General features: G+C 43.5%; 1 long non-coding RNA gene across 3 annotated transcripts in view; it reads left to right on the top strand.

Annotated features, from left to right (window-relative positions):
* LOC119028339 overlaps positions 1 to 14,645 on the top strand; it is a 45,470-nt gene that overhangs the window by 25,111 nt on the left and 5,714 nt on the right. Inside the window, exon 4 of one of the 3 annotated variants that reach the window (XR_005077683.1) lies at positions 3,714 to 4,084. The exons of 1 other annotated variant lie outside the window; for it this stretch is intronic. This is a non-coding gene — a long non-coding RNA (uncharacterized LOC119028339). Of the gene's footprint in view, positions 1 to 3,709; positions 4,085 to 14,645 lie in introns of those variants that run through there. One more of the 3 variants, XR_005077678.1, reaches the window with a different exon arrangement.

Genomic DNA, 14,645 nt, shown 5'->3' with positions numbered 1-14,645 from the left:
TCTTGAAGATGAGACGCTTCATTTGAAGAGATTTATCCTTCCGCTAAGATAAAAAACATCAGAAATATGACAATCACTCGCAGGGATCTGCTGTTCAGTGGAATCTGAGACAGCAGCATTGTGCCAGACATTTAATAAATTATACAACATTACAGATCCACCAAACTGTTTCTTACTGCGTCCACCTCGTCCATGTTTTAGCTCCCACACTGTCTCAGCACAGGAGTTTGTTTTACTCTGGAGCCCACCCCATAAAAGACCCATTCCGGGGTGAATGGAGGGGTCTGTTAAAGAGGCCGCAGGACAATGAAATGGGATCAGCGAGCAGCGGATTTAATTAATCCAGTGAATGAGGAGAAAACAGAAGAGGCAGAGTTCCAGCTGGGGATCACAATCACAGTTCAGTCCTGGTACCAACAGCAGCAGGTCAGCGGGCTTCAGTTTCAGAAGGTCCAGCAGGGTTAGATCAGAACAATACCTTCACTTTTTATATCAGACTGCCAGAAGAAGACTCGATCCACAGCCACGTTTTACCTGTCTGTAGGGGAAAGCCATGGAGGAACATGGTTTATTATTTCACCTTGTGTGTGTGTGTGTGTGTGTGTGTGTGTAAATTTATAGAATAATGTAATATTGTATGGGGAATATGATCTGCATATTATCAGTAATAGTTTACGGTTCAGATAGAAAGTTCTGTTTCGTTAAAAGTGTCATCGTTCTTGTTTGAGTTCTTAATCAAGCATTTTTATAACATTATTTGTTATATGTATGATATATTTATTTATGTTAGGTCGAACAAAATTACTAGAAATTAGCTAAAATTCTGATACGCATCAGGCTGTAGAAATGACTGGTGTCTATAAAGTTAATGCCTTGATAATACAGTAATTTACGTAGCATTGTTTTGTAAACCACTGTTATTACCGAGGGCACGATGATAGATACCAAGGAAAATAAAAATCCTTGATGCCTCAAGTGAAGTCCTGTCAGTGAAGTTGGACTGGTGGTGTTTGCTCAGACTGGAATGTGAACGTCATGCGGACGATTATTATTCCTGCTGCAGAGTAAAAACACACAAGCCTTCATTAGAGAGGTCCTGTCAGGCGTATTGATCTGTGAGTGACAGGCGGCGACGGCCGCTGCGGGACTCTCTCCAAACACAGCGGGCAGAGACGTTCCTGTGACCTTTAACCTCTGGCTCAGAGAGGGTTTACCTCATCTGAGCAGGTGACATCACCTCTCTGTCTCGACTGTGGCTCCGTCCACACTGCAGGAAACTCCTGTTAACACTGCTCATATCTGCCCGACCTCGTGGTATTATCTGGTATAGAAAGGATTCAGATGACGTGCACGCAGTGAGAGCTGATCTTTGGATTAATGTGATTTTCTGACATATGTTCTTTTCTGGTATTTTGGACTGTGAGTGCCTCCTCTTCCTCTTCCTCTTCCTCCTCCTCCTCCTCCTCACCTCCCCTCTATGAACCGGTGTCAGGTGGACGCTGTAAAAGCAGTGCAATGGATACCTCCTCACCTGCTCCTTCCCCGGGACCCCTGCTGAGAGCAAGCTGTTGTTCTCCTCCCCCTCCTCCTCGCCCCTCCTCCCCCTCAACACACCTGTCCACCCCGTCCATCTCCCTCCTCCTCCCCCTCCTCCCCACTGCAAACCCGCCTCTGGCCTGGCGCTTCAATTATTAACAAAGCTTAAAGAATGCATGCTGCAGTTCAGCGCTCGCTTTCTGTGGCGATACACTGACGGCATGATGGGACGTCATGAGCACAGAAAGAGGTTATCAAGAAAAGTAATGATTCAGTTTGAGCCGACGGACATTTATTTAAAAATGACTGTTATCGTGTTATTAGTGTGGTCACTGTTCGTCTCCGTTGGTCCTTGTGCTGGTTCTGTTTCACTGCTGTAAGTTGGAGTCAGGCTGTTTTCAGCCACAAAGTGACTAAGGAGAAAACTATTGTGTATAGTGAAGAGCACTTTCCTGTTTACACATACCTTTGTCCTGCTCATTGCACCAAAACAGATGACTTAAGTCTCATTTTTCTTGTAGGGGAAGTATGTAAATAAGAAAACCTGCTTATATTCATCCTGGGACTAATTGTTCACAAGTGTCTGATGGTTGAAGTTCTGGGAGACACCAGCGAGCTCAGATTTAGTTTCTTTGAGGGTTTAGAACCAGTTAAAGTCAGAGAGGAGCTGTTTACCTTCCAGCTGAACAGTAAAGAAGAGTGTCGTCTGCAAACAGATGGATTCAGCTCTTCATTCATATGAAACCACAGTGGCCCATTAATACTTCTCCATGACAACATAAAGGCTGGTCAGGACATTTTGAAAATGAATATACTGACTCTTTCCTTGTGGAAGAACATTTTATTGTCGCTCACAGACAAACTTTTGTAAAATTAAATGTTGTGAAAGCCTGTTTTTAAGTTGAGGAATAGTAAAGCTGTGACTTTCTGTATGTTTGAGTATTTTGAGAGTAACCACTGCACATGTGCCAGGATATGAGAGCGGTTACATCCAAGGTTTCACTGTATTATTAGAATTGACGGTTGGGAGGGACTGTTGTGTAGACAGATATATCTGAGGTCTCCTCAGGTTCTTCGTGTTGCTCTGACTCATTACGACTTGTTGCGGTGGTGATGTCTCGCCTTTTCTCTTGACCTCCATAACGTTACTGTAAAGATGAGCTCTCTGTTACCAAAATTTAGCAGTGATTGATTGAAGGGGATCAGTACTCGATAGTGTCAACATGATTTGGTTGGGACCCTTAAAAGTACAGAGTTCAGAACCCATCCGTGTTTGTAGTTAATTACTTTTGTTGCGTCAGGAATGAATATATTTTTTAATGACTACAGCCGTGTTGGATTTTGATTTGGTTTCTTGTGGTAATTCTCAGATCACATCCCAAATTTGATGGTAAAAAGATTTTTGACCAAACCATCAAATGCAGAATTTTAATATTCTCAACTCTATAAGTTTTCATCTTTTCATAAAAGTTCTTGCTAGCTTTGATCATTTTTAGTCTCTGGGAAATGCTGCTGAAGCCAGAGAGCAGCACGGGGAGCAGCACATGTGCTTTAAGAGCAGGAGGAGGAGGTGGAAGGGGGAGGTGGTGGGGGAGCAGGTCTCATTGTTTGGTATCTCTGCAGGACTGTAGCTAATAAAACTAAACTGGGCCTGAGGGGAAGCGGCTGAACTTCCTGTAGCGGTGGTATTTATTTATTCGGAGGGTCCGTTTCAGGTCTCCAGAGTCGGCCGTAAACAAAGAGCTCTCCTCCTCCGTCCACATCGCCTGTTTGACTCTGATTTATTTATAATTCCCTGAAACCACTCTGCGATGCAACCCGATCGCGGTGAGCTTGTGAAAACGTCGCTTTTCCTTGAGATTCGCTAAAAAGGAAGTACTCCCCTGTCTCTCTTTTTTCCCTTTCCTCCTCCATTTAATTCCAGCCCTCGGCCACTCACGCAAATAAATACCTTTCTACTTAAACATACATGGGCTAATTAATTTAGCCCATCTGTTCCCCTCTCTGCATCGCTTCCATGACACACACGAGTTTCCCCAAACACATTTGGCTCATGTTGCACTGATAACTGGGACACCCTGAAGAAAATCGAGGCGTGTCCACAAAGAAATGAAATAAACAGATCTGACAGAGTAAACAGAGTTTAATCCTTTCCTTTTTCACACTCTGAGAGGCAGAAACATCTGCAGGAGGAGGTCAGAGGTGAAGACAGACAGACAGACGACCCAGATAGACTCTTAATGTGGAAGTTAAAGGACAGAAGGTCGACGGTCAAATCCCCGTTTTCAGATCGTCTTTGAGTAACACACCGAGCTCCTACCTGCCGCCTGTTTCTCTGCACGAGACTGAAATGAAGCTACAGGATCTGCTGTCACATCTTAATCGTCTATCACCATAATCTGTTCAGATTAAGATGTTTTGATCACGAGAAGACAGGACAGATTGTGAATTATTTTTGCTCATTAGATTTGAAACTTGAACTGGTTTCTTTCCTCATCTATGGCTGTAAATTGAATATCTTTGGGTTCAGGATGATTGACAGATTTATGAAAATAATATGTTTCAGTCCATGTACAGTTAAAGTTCCTGCTTTAAATCCCATTTTGACTGTGTTTTATTTAGTTCTGTAAGTTCTTGCACGGCTTCTTGGAAACTAGTTTGACAAAACAAACCCAACAAAAAGTCCACTTACACTTACTTTTAGGTTTTTCCAGAGCTTTAAACCTCACACATGTTAGTCATCAGTAGATGGAGGCAACTCATTTTAAATCCTTAAGATGGTTTGGATGATCTGATAACAGCTACTGAGCCAAAGCTCTGCGTTAACCTGTGAGGTAGGATTTACTCATCAAATATCGTCAGTATGATTTTGGAACAAAGACTCAGGTGTCATTTTCACGTTTCCTAAATAGACACACTGCATTACCTGACAGTATTAATCTAAATTTGAAACATAAAAAGATCTGAGATATTAATTAAAATGATGAGCAGCAAAGTAAAGGACGTGATTAATGATAACATGTTATTAATGTAGAGCTTGAAAGCACCTCCTAAAGACACTTCTAATGATGTCAAAGGAAAACAACACACTAAAAACATGGACCACAGATTAGAAGTGAAACAGATCCGACGTGCTCGTTTGTCGTATGAAGCTTCTCAGCTGCTGTGATTCAGAAACAGCCGACTGACACGTGAGGGTCGGCTCTCCTGAGGATCAGACAGTTGTTGCATGTTGCTGAAACATCTGGAAGGCCAACTGAGGATTTGTCGGGCCCCCCCCCCCCCGGCGGTGGACGCGGCGGTGTAATTGTAATATTAGGGGAAAAGTTTGGAGGGAACTTGATTTAACCCTGAAGAACAGAGTTTTGGAAACTGGCTTCAGGGCAGCTGGAGAAAATTCCCCCAACAGGAGCGAAGAGAAGCGAGCTCGTATCAAACAGGAAATGACATCTGATTCTCCTCTAAGTTCTGACAGGCGGGAGAGAACATGCGATGGAGCAGGGAACCCTGGGAAAAATACGTTATAGGGTGAGCTTTTAATATACCTCTTATTATCTAATCATGTGAAAATGACAAAATGAAAGCACACATGCTCTTGTTCGGGGCATAATTGTATTTATTAGAGGCAAATCTGACGCTTCAAGAAATAATATTTATGTATTAAGTTACAGTCCATCACTGCTGAATATATTAAACTGGAATCAGTCAGAACATTCAGCCGACCAGCAGATTTTAAAACAGTATGAACAGTCCTCTTGTCAAAAATAAACTTTGACCAACAGGTTGAATCCTTAACAAACACAACCTCCAGAACCTGAAAGTACTTAACGGTCCGACTCACATAGTTTATGTTCTCTAGTGAAGTCCATATCTGTCATGAAGTTGTTATTGATGTTTGGTCTTCAGTCGGTTCATTTTTTTCCTCAAGTGAAAGATGGAAGAGTCCAGAGATTGAGGCAGTCGTGTCCTGTGGGAAACTGTCTCGCCACCAAACAGCTTTAAAGAATAAAAATGGCAAACTTTAGGAAATACATAAAGTACATTATAAGGAATTGTAATAAGTAAACAAGGTTTAAAGTTGTACGAGTTTGACTGAAACCACAAAGTGAAACAGTTTTTCCTGTTCACTTCAATGAGCTTCAGTAGAGTTTATCACTGCATCATCTGGTGGACATCAGAGGAACTGCAGCCGAACACGTTCAGATGTGATCAAACCTCAGTTCAGTCTGAACGCTCACACACCACGAAACAGTTCTGCATCCGTCCATCACTCTCAGCTGACGGCGGGTTGTGACCTCACTGCGTCGACGCCACATGTTGGCGACAGAGCTGCCTTGTTGTTGTTCGTCTCCATCGGTCGCCTGAAGCAGACAAACAGACAGATTCCCCTCCACCTGCTGCAGCCAGGAGTGTGTGTGTGTGTGTGTGTGTGTGTGTGTGTGTGTGTGTGTGTTCCAGGCTGTGGACCAACACAAGTTGCGATCGATCGTCTCTCAGCAGCCTGTTTCTCTCTCCGGCAGCTGTTCCAACCAGAGGCTCCAACATGAATATTCATGACGCACCTATTCCCAGGGCCTCGGTCCGTCTGCAGCTGGACACACGCACACGCACACACACACACACACTGTACACACACACACACACACACACACACACACACACACCACACACACACACACCACATGCATGTTTTTTTTCATGAATCTTCTTCACCGTCTTCAGTCTCAGAGGAATCAGTGATATCTCAGTAACAGGATGATCCAGAACTCATCAGAACTTAAAGTTCTGTCTGTTATCTTTTGTTAATCTATTGTTTCTGTTCAGGTGGAATGAAGAGGTAAAGTGGAGAGGAAGGTATAAAAGTGTGTATGATGCCTTTCAGGTTAACTTTGATGTTGAGTGAATTAAAGTGGTATGAACAGATACATGATGGGGTCCAGGGCGACACTGGTGGGTTGTTAAGATGGACCAATATTAGTATAAAAGATAAAAGAATGTACCAGAGCTTGAGATGAAGCCGCCTGTTTTTGAAACGTGTCCTTTCATGTCTGCGTTACAGAGGTAGAATGAGATGTAGTGGCAGCAGCACTCGACTGGCCAGCAGAGCCTCTCTGTGAAGAAATGAATAGATTTTTAATTATTACTGTCATTGTTACTTAATACTAAGGGTGCAACCGACATCACAAAACTCACAATTTAGATCACATCACTTTTGTTAGAAACAGGTTGGATCATTTTTTAGATTAAAACAAAAATGATTATTGTTAAATTAATTATAATTTATAATTAATTAATTATACTCTATTTTGGCTCTTATCTCTAAATAGACACTTGTTAAATTCACCATTTTATATAATTCTTTATATTTATATTCTTTATATTATTCTGTATATATAATCCATTCTATGAATAATCCACAAGTATTATATATTTCAGATATCACTTATGTATATTGTCTGTCTGTCTGTCTGCCTGCTTGTCTGTTGTCAGTGGACTCGGTTCGTCTGATTGGTCAGATGGCTGCTGAGCCACAGGTATAAGTGAAATCTAATTAATAAGCGGTTCAGATAACGAGCCAAATCACGGATCAACTTTGTTCAGTTATACCACCATCTGGTCAGTTTACATTAGTGACAACAGCAAATTAGACAGAGAAAACTTGACATAAACATACATGATGCACCTGAGCTTAAGCTGAGCTCACCTTGCATTCCAACAGTTGAGGGTGATGGTCGTGTAAACTGGGTGTGTTGCTGCTCCTCACAACAACTTTCTTCTTGCAGCTCCTGCAGATAGAGCTGCCATCCTCGCCCAGCTGTCCCTGAGCATTCTTATAATAACCAGAATACACCCAGACTGCAGATTTGGTTTCTTTGAAGGCGGATAAATGCCTTGAGTGCCACTACTGTCACGTCCTCCCTCCCCATGTCTTCTTCACTACATAACAAACGCACGTTGTACGCGGCGCCTGCGTAGTGAGACTTGGATAACGTGTCTTGTGAGTTTTCCACGCCGTGGTTATCGACCGCAGCGGTTACCAAGGTAATTAAAACTTAAACAGTAACCTTCACCGTCAGGAATATTATCATAGTTTACAGTGGCACCGGTAGCCGTTACATCCCTATGAGGGAGTTAAGATGGTACGAGGTATGATGGTTTAAGGAAGTATAGGAGCTTCTTAAGGTGGACTCTTGTGATTTAGTAAATGTTAGACTGGTCTGTGGTGACGTCTTCAATGCATTAATCTTTATACCGCATAACTTTCTCCTGCTGTTTCTCCATTTCCAACGTGACTTGAATGCAGCATCGGTCATCCTCATCTTCCTCCTTCTCTTGGCCTTTAGTCGGCTTCCCTCTCCTGGGGAGTCAACCCTCTCCTCCGTCCTCCTCCCGGGGATTCAACCTCCCCTCCGGCCGACCGGATGAGGAGGCCTGAAGGGAGCACAGTAAGGAGGAGGAGGAGGAGGAGGAGGAGGAGGAGGAGGAGGAGGAGGAGGAGGAGGTGCTACCCAGGGAGAGAACAGCAGCCATGTGCTTCTCATTAAGCGCTGCGGAAATAAGTGCTGACCCATTCGCTCAGGAGGGCACATCCATTTACTGCTGCAGAGCCGACGATCAGAGCCGGACACAGGCCAGGAGAGGGAGGGAGGAGGGAGGGAAGGGGAGAGGATGGACTGAGAGGAGGAGAAGAGATGGGGAGGTACATCAGGACAAGAAGAAGAACACTGAGGTGTGTTTAACGTGGTCTGGAGGGTGTACGAGGAAGCTAAGGTGGTATTAGGATGGTTTGTGATGTTGGGCCGAGTAGAAGTAAAGGAGGTTGCAGAGGTTGTTGAGGTCTTGATGAAGATGTTAAGGGGGTTCACTGTGTTGTCTGAAGTTAAGGTGGACTGTGGTGGAGCAGGAGGTGGTTAAGGTATCGATGATGGTGCCCAGCAGGATTAAGGTGGATTTAAGTGTTATGAGGAGGTGGTGAAGTCTGATTTGGAGTTGTAGGTGTGGTATGAGGAGATACAGTAAAGGTGTGTTAAAGGTGGTTTATTGTGTTGTCTCGATGTGTTAAGGTGGATTTGGGTGGTTTAAGCTGGAAGAGGACTGTGTGGCCGCATAGTTGGTTGATTAGGTTGAACAGTTGTGATTTAGACAGTGTGTAATAGGTTGGAGCAGAAGGCTGTGAAGGTGTTGATGAAGACCTGAGGTGGTGGTGTTAAAGATGGAAATGATGGGAGGTGTAGAAGATGTTAAGGTTCTCCATGAGAGTGTGTTTAACGAGTTGGTGCGTGGTGTATGTAGGGTGGTGGTCAGAGTCGTAGGATGTAGCTCCATCTGCCTGAGGAGGTGTAAGACAGATTTAAGGTGGACTGAGGACGGGTAGGAGGTTGTAAAAGTGCTCTAAGATGCTGTTTGATCTGTGAGGAGGTCTGTGAGGATAACACGAGGATTTAAGGTGGACTGAGGGCATGTTAGAGGTTAGATATAGCATGAGGTATCAGAGTTGTTAAGGTGGACTGTATGTGTGATTTACTCAAGTATTTCTGTTTTCTGCTACCTTGTCCAACCACTCCACTTAACGTCGGACTTCAATACATTTATTTGTTTACTTTGGTCACTATTTCCTTCACAGATTACATGCTGCATCAGACAAAGTTAAACACTTTACCCCACTGCTGTTTAAGGTGGTAGGAGGAGTTGTAGGAAGTTGTAAAGGTGGGCTAGTTTTTCCTCTGAATGAGAAGCTGAAGATTGGAGATGTGACAGGTGAACGCACTGATCCAGATTTCGTGACAAACATGTTTGGACGAGCGCCTGCGTGTTTCCTCGACCGCATGCATCATCTACAAACACACATCCGTCTTCCTCCGCTCCACATATGGAGGGTGGAGGTGTCGGGGGTGAGGAGGGGGGTGACAGGGTCGATGAATGATGGCGTCCCTGCGTCCCACTTCCTCCTGCAGCATCCTTCATCGTCCTCGCTTCCCGCTGTCGCCCCCACTGCGTTCATCACTCTCCTCCACACACAGGTCACACACCTCCAACGAGCTCAGACACACACACACAAAATATAAGCATCAGAAGTTTCCTTTTTTCCGGTTAACCTTCAAAGACCCAGACGTCTAAAAACAGCTGTTCTTCTAAAATGTTAAATAACTTTTGAACCGTAAATCGCCTCCATACGTTTTAAAAAGTCATGTAAAGAGTTTCTCATCTTTTCAGTCTCACACACGTCTTGTTTGGTCGTTCAGGGCCTCCGTAGTGAACGTGATTACACATTCCAGCAGATCATATATTTCTCTGTTCTGATGTAATAACCTTTCTATTTATTCCCTGAACTTGTCAGTAAACGAGACATACTGTAAGATTACACTGAGGACAATATTGCAATAAATGGCCGTAACTTGCTTAGGAAAGGTTAGATAGAGACAAAAACATTCAAGTTCATCTTTTTGAATGAAAACTTCCAGAGGTTCTGCAACATTTTGACTGGTGTATTGGGACTTTTATGAGTCAGACTGAATCGCAGGCTTCTCCCGGATCAGTTGATGTGTGACAGCTGATGCTGACTGAAACTTCATAAATACAGGAGAATCAGGCGAGCCTTTATCATCACCTTACAGTTCTCAGTATCAAGAAGCTTCTTCTTGTTCATTAACTGAAAAGAGACCAGCTGACAGGTGGGATGTTTGGAGCCGCGGGGTCCTGGTGGTCCAGCCTCAACCCTCTGGAATCAGTTTCATGTGTATAAGAACTTTGGAGCCTCCAGATTTACCGCTTTTGACTGTTTGAGAGCAACTTCCTGTTTGTAAACTTGGACATATTCTGAGCTGTAGGATGTGTTTATGGTGGTCTGAAGAGGTGTAGGAGGCAGTCGATGTGGTATGAGGAGGTGGTTTGTGGTTTTGTAAGAGGGCGTCGAGGTAGGCAGGAGTTATTTCGGTGCTGCAAAAGTCTCAGAGACAATTTTGGACGTGAAACTCTGCTGGTTGAATCATCACAACAATACACGAACGACTCTGTTGGAAAATATCTTTTTGATAAAAAGCCCAGCTCAGTTAGAAACACTGAAATGAACCTGATGAAACATTCAGCCATTTAAAACCAGAGCTCAGGCTGATCGATATTTCTCCTCATTATTACTTCATCTGCTCCGTTTGAGCGCCTCCTCGTCATACGTTTGGCTGCGTTCAAGTCGTTCCTTTACGTTGGGAACAGGGTGACCCGGTGCTGACCTCTCTGTTGGCTCAGCGCTGTCGTGTCACTCTGCTGTTGGCAGAGTTTCTCTGTTTGAGCTGATCTGATGTGTTAACATCAAGCCACCAGCAGAGGGAGACAGCACACTGTGGACAGACGCAGCGGCAGCCTCCACCCGTCACGTCTCATTAATGATGCTCCTGCTTTAATCCTTTAAAATATTCTATCGTTCACATTTGTTTTTCTACAATTGTGTCTTTTCTAAGTGTTTGTTTTTAATTTCAACCATATGAGTAAAGGCAATTACTGACACAGAGCATTTATTATTTTATGCATGCTGATTAGCAGGAATGTGAGTCTCACTTCTCTGTAAAACACTGAGTGCCAGCTGCTTGTAATTCCATGAAACTGTGTTATAAATATCTCCAATCAGCACCTGACAGGCTTCGTATTGGCCGCTGCAGAATCACAGTACATGAAGCCCATGAATTTCTCAGCCATGCATCTGAAGTTCTCACACAATGCTCGTATGAATTAGTCATCCGTTCCCACCCCCCTCCCACTTCAAAACACTACAAGGCCACTGGCTATGGTAAATGAAGACATTAAAGGGGAGAGCGGCAGCGCATCAAGCGGATTTGGGGGGAGCTTTCTCTCCAAAAAAGCAGATTTGGCCCGCTCGGGCCCCTGACAGCAGCACATGTTGTGGGAAGATAGCGGGCGGCGGCGGTGGCGTACAAAGGCGGCCCGGAGCCGAGCCGAGCGGCGTGAGGCTCCCTGGCAATCGGCCGCCGCCCTCCGTCGCCTTGGCGCTGTCGCCCCACGTTAGTCACACCGCAGGAGACGGGGCCCGGCCTCCCGACCGCCGCCGAGGGCCACAAAAGGCCCACTGCCGCTCCGTGGTAAAGCTCCTGTCTGAACCCCCCTCCTCCACCTCTGGAGACAGATCTACAGCATGAGATGACGACAGGACGGTGGAACGTTCAATTAAAAAGGCATTAGAGCGGAAAAACCAGCGGACGTGACGCTGACTGCAGCCGCGGCTTCAAACCAGCGGACGCCACCGAGTCGTCATCTCACTGCTCAGATCTTTACAGCGACTCTTACTGCTGATCTCACGTCAGATTTACATGTTGTCAGAAAGTTTCAGAGAGCTGCAACAGACGAAATCTATGAAAAACCACAAGAATAAAGAAACAAGTCAGAATACAGATTTAATAAACTCCAAATTAAATTCTATATTAGAGACAAAAACACTGAATTTAGGTGCATTTTAGTTAATTTTGAAAAGGGCTTGGGTTCAGGAAAATTACTTTGATTTGTTTTTACTAAAATCCTCATTTTAAAACATTTAATGTAAAAGTGTTACTTTTATATTATATTTAAAATTATAATTAACAATCAGACTCACAGCTGATTTAATTTCATAAATACACAATATGTTTAAATGTTTATTGTATATTAGTTATCTGATTATTTTGTTTCTTTTTGTCTTTAACAGTATTTTTTTTAGTACAAGATTAACTTTGTGATAAAAATAAATCACTAATTTGAATAACGGTTGATGTTAAAACTGAAGCTTTAAATCTGATGTAGAAGATATGTGATTATCATTTTTTCAGAAATTTTAAAATTCATTTTCTTTTGCTAAATGTGATATTTAGGGTATAAAAACATTTATTTGTGCGTTGTCGTGATTGGGTGATCGATCATCCAATCAGGAAGCAGCTCTGTGACGTCTAACGAAGCGGCTGACGAGCTCCTGATCAATCACCTCTTTACCGTAATTAAAGCAGCGACGCCATTGGTTCCCATGCTGCCTCACACCTGTCAGTTCCTGTGTGTGTGTGTGTGTGTGTGTGTGTGTGTGTCCAGCTGTGTGTGCAGACTCCCTGTTTTTATGTGAACAGCTGGCAGGTCTCCTCTGTTGTTTTCATATTGTGTTTGGGGGGGAGACTGCACATCTGCGTGTGTGTGTGTTGAGGCATTACCTGCCTTGTTACCTTCCAGTGTTGTTGTGTTCAGGTGAATTCACTCCATTATGGACACAATGAGCTGATTAAAGCGGCTGTCTGTCAGCGGCGTCTGTGCGTCTCTTCAGCTCGTTGCATCGGATCCTCGTTAGGTTAAATAATTCATTTGTTTGTGCCAACTGATCTGCTCTGTGAATGTTTCTACGTTCACATCACCGACACCTGACAAACACAACATTTGCATATTTGAATCCATGAAATGTTCTCACAGAATTTTTAATTAGAATAGTTTATTTTATATTTTTCTTTTATGATCGCGCTGTCTCCACCACACCTGTGATTTTTACTGCAATATCAGAAAAAGTCCTGAACCTGAAGTGAGTATTTAAATCTTAATTTGAGATTTGAGGAACAAACAATAGAGGAAACAATTCAAACGACCCTGAACACGAGAGAAGATACAGTTTAAAACAGTGAATAGAGATTAAACAGCACAAAGGTACAAATGACATCCATTTGATAGAAGCAAAAGCAAAAATGTGAGTCAAAATAAATCAAATTTGTGACTTTGACCCCTGCATGGCTGAAGTTTACATCCGAGCATCATCAGTGTCGCAGTGACATCCTGTCCAAATTCAAACGTCACAGAACCAAAACTGTCAGCTTCAAACAGAAAACTCTGAATAAATCACAAAGCAGAAGAACAAGAAGTACAACAGCAGTTTAATTAAATTCACCCTGATACTAAAACGTCTTCAGAAATGCAAGGATTACTCAATTTTAAATTGAATTATAAAACTATATTGATAATGCAGAAAGTCTCCATCTTCTGCTGCCGGCTTGTTAAATGTGAACATGTTGTGGTTTCTGTCCTGACAGGAAACTGAACGTCTTCAGGTTGTGAACAAATACAAAAAGTTTGAGGACAAAACACTGATCAGAAAACACCAGAGGGTTTAAGTCTAATAGTGAATTTGATTTCCTCACAGACATCATGTGGTGACAGTGAATGCATCACTTCAGATTCACTGATTAGTTCTCAACTATCGACAGCTCGCACAGAACTAACTGACCAGTTTGAGTCATTTTTTTAAAGAAAGAAAAGTCATAATTCTGTGACTGCAGCTTGTTAAATGTGAACATGTCCTGGTTTCTTTCCTCTGTAATAGGAAACTGAACATCATCTGAGGACGTCATCAACATTTCTCATTTTATGGATCAATTGGAGAGATCGTAACATGTTTCTCTACAAAGCTGTGAACAAAACAAAATGATTAACTTTCAGTCCTCAACAGTTTTCACACAGAAACCTGCTTCAGAACAAAACCCCCAAAATCAAATGAACAAAAACCCCAAAAAATCAAATATCATAAAGTGCCTTTACAAACTGAGTGCAGAGATTTGATGGTCTGACTGGCTGCTGACTGGTTTGCAGACTGGTTGCCTGGTGGAGAAGGAGACAGAAGGAGGTGTGGGGGGGTTGGGTGGAGGAGGTTTTTTTTTTTTTTTTTGGAGGGTGGGGGTGGGGGGGTCCAGCATATGCCCGGCCCTGCTGACAGCTTGCCTACGTTCCCCATCATCTCGCCCGCAGGCTTCCTTCTTCCTCTCAAAGAAGGCAGAATATTTTTTGGGCGCCCAGTCAGGTTGGGTCCTGGTGAAACCTGCGTGTGCGTGGGCAATCTGCTGCCGAGGGAAGAGCATTAAAATGTGTGTGTGTGTGTGTGTGTGTGTGTGTGTGAGAGAGCCGGGTTTAGATATGTAAGACAGAGAGAAGAAGGAGACGAAGAAGAATGTGAGGAGCTCGTCTCTTGTCAGGGTCGACCTCTGACCCCCCGCTGCTTTCCCTTCAGCGCTTACCAGATATTTTCGTTAGCTTGTATAATGTGAAACGCTCCAACTTTCTCCTCGGCTGGATCCATAAACTGAACACAGAGAGTTTGATACCAC

Source organism: Acanthopagrus latus, chromosome 11 (genome assembly GCF_904848185.1).
Source record: "Acanthopagrus latus isolate v.2019 chromosome 11, fAcaLat1.1, whole genome shotgun sequence".
NCBI classification, from domain to species: Eukaryota; Metazoa; Chordata; class Actinopteri; order Spariformes; family Sparidae; genus Acanthopagrus; species Acanthopagrus latus.
Note: the sequence above shows the minus strand (reverse complement) of the source record. Positions and strands in the feature narration are given on the sequence as shown.